Consider the following 11,073-nt stretch of genomic DNA (forward strand, 5'->3'; position numbering starts at 1 on the left):
TGCACTACAAGGTGGGTCTTTTCTTCACAAAGATGACCACTTGGTGCTCCCACAACCAAGACAAAGCTCCAACCACCCAAGCAAGGAAGTCAGCCCCAAAACTCTTCCCCAAACAGTACCCTCAACTCAGCAAAACTGAACCTCACCCTCACAAAACATCCACTCAAGTGTTTACAAGGTGAAAGAGGAGGAAAAACAAGTAAAAGGTGACAACTTGGTCTCAAAATGGTGAAGAGAAGGCAAGGAACAATGGAGGCTGACCAGCACACCAACCCACGTACAAATGGTTGAGGATCAGCCTAGGATTGTGTGTAAGTGGCTATTTATAGCCGGTTTAAAGTTAATCACACAGTATTAGCACTAATAGCTACGGTTAGTATTTTGATCCCAAACTTTGGAATCTGAACCTACTCAATTTTCTAAGATTTTTCATATTTTTATTTTATTTTTCGCAGCACCTTTTCGGTACGCGTTTTTCCATAACCAGTATCAATTCTGGCACCAGTCCTTATTATTTCGACTTGAAACTCGTTTTACTAGTCCTATATATTATTCTAGGAATATTCATGTACTTATTATAATTTTCTGGGATACTTCACCGGTACTCATTTATACCGGGTAGCAGAACCGGTATCTGCACTTTTCGTCAAAAAAGCGACTTTCAGTATTTTTACTCACTTGCCATAATTATTAAAGCCTCATAATAATTATTAGGGTCAATTATGGAATTATTTCCTAATTCTCATATTTAATTAATTTTTTTCCTTAATTAACGGTGCGGGTTCTTACACCCTTCTTTTTATTGGACTTTCCTTTTGGCTTGAGAGGATTGGGCTTCACAAGCTCTTTTCTTTTACCCTTATCCTTGGTCTTGTAAGACCCACCAATAAGAAAAGCTTGTGTTTTATCCTTTTTTATAGAACCTCAGCAGTAGTTAACATGCTTAACAACTTAGGCAGTGTAACATTCATCGAATGCATATTATAGTTTATAATGAACCCACTGAAAGAAGGAGGAAGCGATGACAGAATTAAGTCATTAATTAATTCTGTCTATTATGAAGCCTAGACCCTCTACCTTCTCAATGAGCGCTATCATCTTCAGGTTATGGCGGTTAAAAGACATGCCTTCAATCATCTTGCACAGGAACAATTCCCTAGAGGTCTCATACTTATCATGTCTACCCTTCTTATCATACAACTCCTTGAGATGAAGGATAATGGAGGGAGCATCCATATGCTAGTGTTGCTTTAGTAGCTCAGGCGACATGGATGCCAGCATGATGCTACAAGCCAACACATTATCATCCATGTGTTGCTTGTGGGCCCCGAAATCAAATTCTACGAACCCATCTTCCCCTTCCTTAGGCGCAACAAGTAAAGCAGCGTCAGCGACATAAGCAATTTTTTTGGCCCGCGGAATAATTCTGACGTTCGGATACCAGTCCCTGAAATTAGGATCGGTCATCTTGTTCATTTCGAGAATAGTAAGCAGAGACAAATGATCCGACATATTATGCTGAAAGGATGTAAAGATTAATACTGTTATAAATCAGACCATATTATTAAAGACTTCAAATAAATGGCCCCTCCCACTATTTTATCTAAGTCAATGACCCTTATCCTTATTGACCTAGGGCTATTCTTCTTAAGAATTTTCGTAGTGGGTTAAGAGAACAACTATTTTCTTTAATCCCCGTCTGAGACCGCAAGATCAAATTAAACGATGGATTGATCATTATCAACAGTATCTCATACATTCTCTTAATATTAGGTTGACAACTCCTTGTAGCTTAGTGGTGCATCTCATGCAACCGACCTGACACTATTGCCCCAAGTACATAAGCCCAACTGAGCCTGTAACTTATGCACTTGGTCAAGCACAAACCATCATCCTAAGTGTCTCTACACTTCAAGCACTCATCTTACCCAACGAAATAGTGGGTCCCAACTGAGTTGTAGAGCGCCACCACTTAGAAAGGATTCAATTTTTACCGACGATGGGAGGCAATCATGCACTTAATAATTGTTCATTTTAAGGGTTCTTTTATTTTTATTAGGAATTTACCGAGTCTCATCAAACGCGCATATTGTACTATCATGCTCGTCGTTGCCCTATGTTATACATCTACAACATACTATACTAGTCGCTTTTGGACATGCATAATAGAAACATACACACACAATTTTATGACATGCATACTAGTCACTTTGACGTACACGCATACATTTATAGGCATAATAAATCACATTTATTTTGGGATAGTCATGGTACTCATGCCATCTTTTCCCATCAAGCTCCTTAAGTCGCGGCTCCTCCATGCCTAAAACGCCACTATCCTAAAACTCCTCAATGGAGGTCACTAGACTCAAGAAAAGAGAAAAAGGTGAGTGGGGCCAATGGTAATCCCAAGAAAGGGAGAGATAGCCGCCACACTGATGTGTGTGTTGGCTAGGATTTTAATGGAGAAAATTATAGAAGAAGAGTTACGAAAAATAAAGAATAATGGGACTATATATGTGGCGCCTCATTAACCTAAAATTAGGTCAATATAGCGCTCTCATCAAATCCCAATATCATTGGGTAAATTCTTAATTTTATCCAATCAATCTAATTGATTGGTTTGCCCAATTTTAGCCAATTAATTTAATTTAATTAGTTTCTTTAATTGATTGATTTTCAATCAATCTAATTGATTGGTTTCCTTTATTTTCTCCATCTTCATTAAATCTAATTTAATGACTATATTTAAATTCAAATTTCAAATTTCAAATTCAAAATTCAAAATTAGAATTCAAATTAATTTTATTAATTTAAAATTTAAATTAATTAGGTTACATCATGGATCAAGTCTAACTTGGCCCATGATGCCACCTACCTTCTCTTAGCCCAACATGTGAGCTTTACCAACTTAGGCCCATTAACCCTTATTGGGACCAAATCACATATGCTAGAATTCAAGACAACTTAAGATGTTTGTGTGTGACCCATCATGCCCAACATAGCCACTGACATAAATGGACTTGGGCTCATTAGGCCCAATCCATCTAATGACAACACAAAAAACTAGCAATGTGTAACACCATGTATTCACCCGGTGTATTAAACATACATATGGTAATTGCAAAGCTAAATAAATACGGAAGCTAACTTTTTATTTTCCAATTATGAATATATTAATTAACCCAGTTGATTTACTTATTCTTCTCAAAATAACGCCTGTATGTAAATTGCAATAAATAACTAACTGGATAACCTCATGACATAAATAATATCAAGTCACGGAACTATAACACGTAGACCAGACAACATCCTGATACATAGTACAACACAAGTCTGAGATATATGTAACTTATACAAATGTGGCATGGACAACTCCCATGCTCACCAAATATAACAACATAAGAATGACATGTCTCAAATACAAAAGCCATCAAATAACAAAGTATGATAATAAACTAATCATGTCCATAAAGCAGCATGTATAAATCAGCTCAACTCCGGCCTCCTGTCGCCAGAGGTCTCAACCTCAGAGTTACCTGTACCTGAAAATGTGCCCTAACACGGGGTGAGATTTCTAACAAGAAATCTTAGTAAGACAATGGGTCCTCAAGGACTCTTCCGCCCCAAGCTCACTTACAAGTATATAATAAGTTCAAAAAGCTAAATACAATGCATGTTCATGTTCAGCAGTATAATCATAACATATACATATGAATGCTCAGCGAGCCAAGTGCTACAACTCATATCTCATGTGATGTATGCAAGTGCAGTTCAATTGGCCAGGGAACATGATAGCGTTTATGCACGTCTACGACCTATCTAAACATAAGGGTCGCAGCCTTATGCCTTACACACCAGGGTCGCAGCCTGATCATGTAAGTAATCAAAATCACATCCATACATTACATCAACAGGCATATCCACTTATCTCAAGCATATATCAATGCATATATCATTTTCATTAAAGCATATCATGCATATAAACCACCCTCCCATGGAGGTCAGTGGAACAAACAACAGATTAATCCGAGGACCAGAAGCTTACCTGTCAAGCTAAAACCTCAAGCTAAAAACTCTAGGTCACCAAACAGCAAGGTCACAGTCTGTTCATACCAAAGATATCATTAATATTCATAGCCCAAAGTTTCATCAAGGTCCTACATAGTGTTTAAGACTTCCTAACTTGTTTTAAGTGATTTTAGGCTCAAACTGCCAGAAGTATTCGAATACTCCTCGATAAGTATTCGAATACCTCATGCTCCCAGAAAGTATCCCAATACTTACTCTAAGGTATTCGAATACCACAAAGTATCCGAATACTTTTACTACAGTATTTGAATACCACAAAGTATCTGAATACTACCCGATAAGTATTCGAATAGCACAAGTATCCCAATACTTTTACTAAGGTATCCAAATACTTTCATTCCCAGAAAAGTATCTGAATACTCCTCGATGAGTATTCGAATACCTTCTGATGAGTATCCGAATACTCCACAAAAAGTATTCGAATACTTATCAGACAGAATGCAGAAACTCGTGCAGTTTCTGCATAATCTCCATTTTAAGGGTCCTCCCACGATTTTGAGTCCAATGTCTCCACAAACAGAAGTTCCTTACCACTTATTAGACATATATTAATGACCCTTAACGTAAATGATCAAAGTTTCCCTTTCTAAAGAATCTCACAAGCTAAAATCAAGAAATTTCAAAGGAGGTGAACATGGTTTACCTTAAGACTTGTGAAAACAGAAAAAGGAAGTGACTTTGTGATTTCTATCTCACTCTACTGTGCAGCAAATGTGAGACCATGAAAATGCTCCTCAAACTTGGCCCCTTACATCAAAAGATGGCTCCTTGAAGCCTTAAATGACATGAAAATGGCTCCCGCAATACAAACCCAAGAACTCAGCCCCTAAACCACCCCACACAGCAGCTACTATACAGAAAGCAAGAGTCTTTCTCCCACCCAAGGCATACTACTAGGTGTTTACAAGATTGAGGGGGAAGAATCAATGAGAAAGGTGATCTCTTGAGGGATTTCTATGGAGAGAAATGCAATGAGGTGGTGGAGAAAAGGTGGCAGCAGCCAAGAGCACCAGAAAACTCACGTAAGAATATTAGAATCTGACCTAGGGTTTTGTGCCCTTTAGTATTTATAGGTCCACTTAATTAATCCGCTAGTATTAGTTCTAATAGCTCCTCTAATCATTTTAATCTCAAACTTTATATTATGAACCTAGCCATTTTTCTAGGATTTGTCATATTTTTATTATAATTTTCACAGCACATTGCCGGTACGCATTCGGTATTAGTTCTGACATCAAAACTCATTCTTATGACTCCAAACTTGGTATTCTTAACCTAGATGTCATTCTAGGAATATTCATATAGTTATTATAATTTTTCGGGATACTTCACCGGTACGCACTTATACCGTGAAGCGGAACCGATATCTGTACTTTTCATCAGAACAACGATTTTAAGCATTATTTTTCCTTTTCAATAATTATTCTAATCTTTCTATATTATCTAAAGTCAATTATGGAATTATTTCTTACATTCATAATCAAGTTATTTAAATTCTTAATTTAACGATACGGGTTCTTACACAATGTTTTGTTGTCCCAGAGCTAGTTGAGTTCATCAAATGATCAACCTATTATACCTATTTGGTTACTGTGTGAATTGTCTTTTCATCTCGGTTATCCGTCGCATTGACCTAGGCCAAGGACAACGTATCAACCCCTACGGTCTAGGGTTAGCTTTTGCTGAAACATGGAATCTTCATTTACGAACTCTAAAGAGTGGGCCATCTCATAACTTCTTTACTATGCATAGATTCCTGAGTCCCGTCAATGTCATCTTTGTTGCACCGGTCTACGGATAACCTAATCTCTCACAAAGATTGACGAATTCCTTCAACTTGTCACACTAGCCCTAAGTCCTTAGGGCATGCCCAAGATCATACCTACGAGTCTCCATGTTTCAAGCAGACAAGGTATACATTCAAAGCAAGACTTGCAGAGCACAGGTCTATGTGACAACGTCAGGTCTAAGGAAAGACACACCCAAATAATAAGAGACATTACCTATTGATACTATCTGTGAGATTTTCTTGTAGTGTCTCTTTGTGGGTCAGTTCAGTTGAGCTATTCTTCAAAGGTCCACCCACGAGTTAGCTAAGATATCTCCATGTTTGTAGCTCACGAGGACTCTACCTTGCATCACCATACAAGTAGCTGAGTCGTGCTAGTCTTGATTACTCAGTCACATTTCTATTCTTCTTTATTACTACGAAAGATTTGTACTTCCATTATTTGTCTTTATTACTACGGAAGATATTGTACTTCCGTTATCCTTCTTTATTACTACGAAAGATTTGTACTTCTGTTATCCTTCTTTATATTTGTCTACTTTACTTGTCTTCTCTACTCTTTTACTTGTGATTTGTCTATTTATCTACCTGAATGAAACACATCACATTACAAATTCACATCATAATATCGTTGTACATAAATTAAACACATCATCAATATATCTGTCTATATGAATGCACATGTATGCATCTATACTATCTCACTGTCAATCATATATACAATTTAACCATCACCCTTAATGGAATTTGGTGGAACAACACGAACGAAGAAAATTCCAAAATCAAGAGCTTACCTGAAAAAGCTCAAATCCAATGCTTACTTGAATCTCGTTCTCCAACCTATTGTACCATCTAAAGTATAATTAATACCAATTCATGCCACCACACAAGTCATAGACAACTAGCCCAAGTATTCATATTTATTACATATTACTATTTTCACATGGATAGTTGGTAAAACAAGGTTTTTAATACATACAAGACCCAAATAGGACCTCACTCATTTTCTTTGTTTTAAATACTAACAATCATCATTAAATGTCCTATGGATCATTGTTTTACATAGCCAGTGAATTAAACACTTAATTTGCACATTTCTCCCTATGTGGCCGAAATGCACACTTTTATACAATATTGACATCCTGTACCATTTTACTCACGAAATCTTCATTTCAACTCCGATTACCCTGAATTTTTAATATGTTATAATAGACAATATAACTTTAATTTGCAACAAATCACGCTTCATTTGCAGTCCTATAGCTTCTGAAATGATTTTTCTAAAATAGCAGCTCCAAATTGACTTATAACCAAGCTCATGCATCATTTTAACTTCTTTTGATTTTTCCACTACTAAAATCTTAAATCCAATCGTACCATGACTTCAATTTCACTTTGAGATTATTACAATCACATGGTACACCCTATTTAACACTATATGGCTGATTGGTTCATTGAAGAATCACTAATCCCACATGCTTGTTTTTAAACTTTTCTATAGATAGTTTTACATAGATTTAATAAACAACCTCAAAACAAATTAAAACCACATGAAGCAACATCATTTAATCATGATATTATCATACCCTAACCAACTATAAAACACTTCACACAATAACTTTTAACCATAAAAAATAAGAGATGATACCTTATTAAGCTTCCTTGAAAGCTAGGCTACACTTTCAATCCAAATACTTGTTAAAACCCTAACTTTCTCTCTCTAGGTGAATAGTACCAGCCCTCTTTGAATGAATGTTTCTCTTACTACAAGGCTCCTCATGAAGAAAAGAAAGAGATTTTAGGTTCACAAGGCCAAAAGCTACAATTTTTGTGTAATAGGTTTTATCTACAAATGCCTAAAACCACTTGAACTCTTTTGCTCTTTCTCTCACCATGCTCACAGCCTCAAGGAGAAAGGAAGAAGAAGAAGTGTGTGTGGGGCTCTCTTGGAGAAAAGATGACCGGTTGTAACTTAGTGAAATATCTCTAAAGTTACTTAACTTTACAACTTTACACACTTGCTTAACTCCTATTGGTCTTTAAACTTCCCACTTGTATTGTCATCTTCCAATACAACATTCTAGAACTCTTAGTCATTAAGGAACCGTCACATTAGTGCATAGATGACTAGGCTTGCTTACTTGTCAATTTTTACACCTCTAGACTTTCAAACTTTACATTCATTGGTCCATTTGTTCAAGACTAGTCAAACTTAATTCTCATTGGTTGGTCTTCACTTAACTTTGACCTTCTTGAATATATAACATACAAGTCACAAAGAACTCACTCATCCATAAAAAATCATGTAAAGAATTCACAAAGTTAGGTCATGTTACTAACTTGACAACTTTGTAATAATCTTTGACTTAAATCAAATTCCATTGGTTTATTAATTTCCATACTTTGACCTATTTTTAGAAATTAATCTAGACATTGTTTGATCATAATAAGATCACTTTGAACCCTTGAAATTAACTGTAGAATTTAATTACATTATCAAAATCAAGCTTTGACCTCACCTTGGTCAATTACCAAACTATTCCTGAGTTTTTACATAATGACATCTATGTCCCCACATATACCTTATATTTATATTAGGGTCTTATTAGGCTTATCTGATATGAATTGTATCCTTGTATATCTTATCATCTTGATTTCATGATCAATTGATCATTATTTAACACAATTTGTCACAATTCCCTTGAACATACACTACTTGATTCCTTGTTAACTTCACTTGATTTTTTTAAACACTTGCTTGATTTCCTTGTTTAACCTAACTTGATATTAAAGGTTGTTATAGATAATGGTAGGACAATGAGCTAGAAGAAAACTCCTTAAATATAGAGCTTACCTGTAAAGTTCCCTATCATGCTACTTGATCTTCAACTTTACTTTTCCTGGTCACACAATATGATCACAAACAATATACCATTAATTTCTAAATGAGTGTCACTTATAATTTAACAACTTACACCTAGATATTAATTTATCAATTAAACTAGGTGACATAACTACATTCTCTTAATAACTCCACTTGAATTTAAACAACCTTTTAGATTATTAGTTCTTTGATGGTCGAATAGTGGCCCCACAATTTCCATATTAATTTCAAGCTTTTCATTCTTTATTCTATGTTCATTTCAACATTTAATATTAAGTAGTCATCATTTGAACAACTTACCAAACTTTCCAATGTAATTAAAACCACTTGATAGTCGAATTATGTGTACCCCTAATTACACATTTTCCATGATTTTTAATCATTCTTTAAAGATTCCTCACTATCAATTACCACTTAGGTCATTGTATATTCATTTTCAATGACATTTTTCACATTAACCCTAATTGTCCACTTTACTAATCAAGTGACCTAATTGGGTTTACAATTAATCCATTCATCATTTCATTTACCTTAATCCACCTTAATGTCCAACATTATTAATTCAATTGTGATTAGATATCATTCCCTCCAATTTATTTCATTGAGGCAAAATTGGCACATAGGCAATTCTTGAGTTTTGAAGTCTTTTTCTTACACAACAAACATTCCATTCATCTAACCACTTATTAAAAGTACCATTAAATATTTTAACATCATGATAGTAAATTTCAAAGTCCATTTGTTTCACATGGCCGAATTGACACGTGTGGGTTTTAATAATTTTTCATCCATCTAAACTCAAATCCAACCACTTCAAACTTTTCGATATACATCATTATTTGTGTTTTCATGTAGTCTTGAATTTAAGCACATGACACACTTGTTAAAGTATGCATGGTTGTGGCTCTACTTGTGTAGATATTTATAATTTAGTTTCCAATCAATCATGGATCCATCTATTCTAGGCTTTCATATATACTTATCTTTATTTATGATTCCATGTCACATATAATTTAAACACATCACATACTCCTTGGAGCATGCTTGGCCAAAACCTTATATAGGTAAATGTTCAAGATGTTTCTTCAACTTAAGCTTAAATCCTTTTACCTTAAGCTTGTAATTACACATCCTTGATTTATATATTTTCATGTATACTTTAAATCAACCACATGATACACTTTTCCAAGTGATCATGGCTGATACTTATATATGTCATGAGGTTATTCAGTGTAGTTAATTATTACAATTTACATATAGACGATATTTTGAAAAAGAATAAGTAAATTCACTTGACTAATATGAATGGTTTCATAATTGGAAAAATTTAGCTTCCGTATTTATTGAGTTGCTCTATTACCATTTATATGTTTAATACACCAGGGTACACACGGGGTGTTACACGCTTAATATCATAATCAATATTAACAATATCGGTACGTAATAGGTTGTTACAAGATGGGTGGTAGTAGTCCATTGGTTGGGCTTCAGTTCGAATGTTTGTTACTAGCCATGAGAATTTGGGTGGGATTAGGAATTTAGTGTTTCCTAGAGACAATGCCAAATGTTCATATGCGAACAAAGAAATCTAGCTAAAGTGCTGTTTGTATTTATGAAGTGGAGGTAGAGATGCTGGCAATAGGAAGCACAATACCTCTAGCCAATAGTTTGATGGTATGAATCAAGGGTTTATGTGTGAACACTTGGAGATAATGAGTGCTTTGGGAATAGATTAGGCTATATTCAGAATGTAGTATATGGGACTATAACTGTAAAAACGGGCCAACCCGCCTCGTTAGGCCCTAACCTGCGCGAGATAGGGTCAAAAAGCCCGCAAATGTAAAAACCTGCACAGGCTAAAACCCCATACAACCCTACGGATTAGGGCCAGCCCGCGAGCCATGAATTAATTATTTAAAACAAGAGTAAAGTCCCTTTTGGGTCCCTAACAAAAAATATGATCCTCAGTTTAGTACCTTACAGAAAAAAGTTGTCGTCTGGTCCCTATAAAATTCAAAGTGGACCCATTTTTGACCTTTTGAGGGATTAATGTAGGTCTTTTTTGAATTTATGAGGGATCATAATTTCAACTAAATAGGTCTACTTTGAATGTCTTAGGGATCTCAGTACTAATTTTTTTGTAAGGGACTAAAGTGGAGACCGTATTTTTTGTTAGGGACTCAAAATGAACTTTATTCTTAAAACAAAAACAACATTAAGTTTTTATACCAAAAAAAAAAAAACAACATTAAGTTCCTGCAATGTCTGAGCACAGTTATCCAATGGCTTGTAGTGAATTACTGTGATG

This window comes from Gastrolobium bilobum, unplaced genomic scaffold (assembly GCF_033153095.1).
Source record: "Gastrolobium bilobum isolate Gb01-03AN ecotype WA unplaced genomic scaffold, APGP_CSIRO_Gbil_v1 utg21083, whole genome shotgun sequence".
NCBI lineage: Eukaryota > Viridiplantae > Streptophyta > Magnoliopsida > Fabales > Fabaceae > Gastrolobium > Gastrolobium bilobum.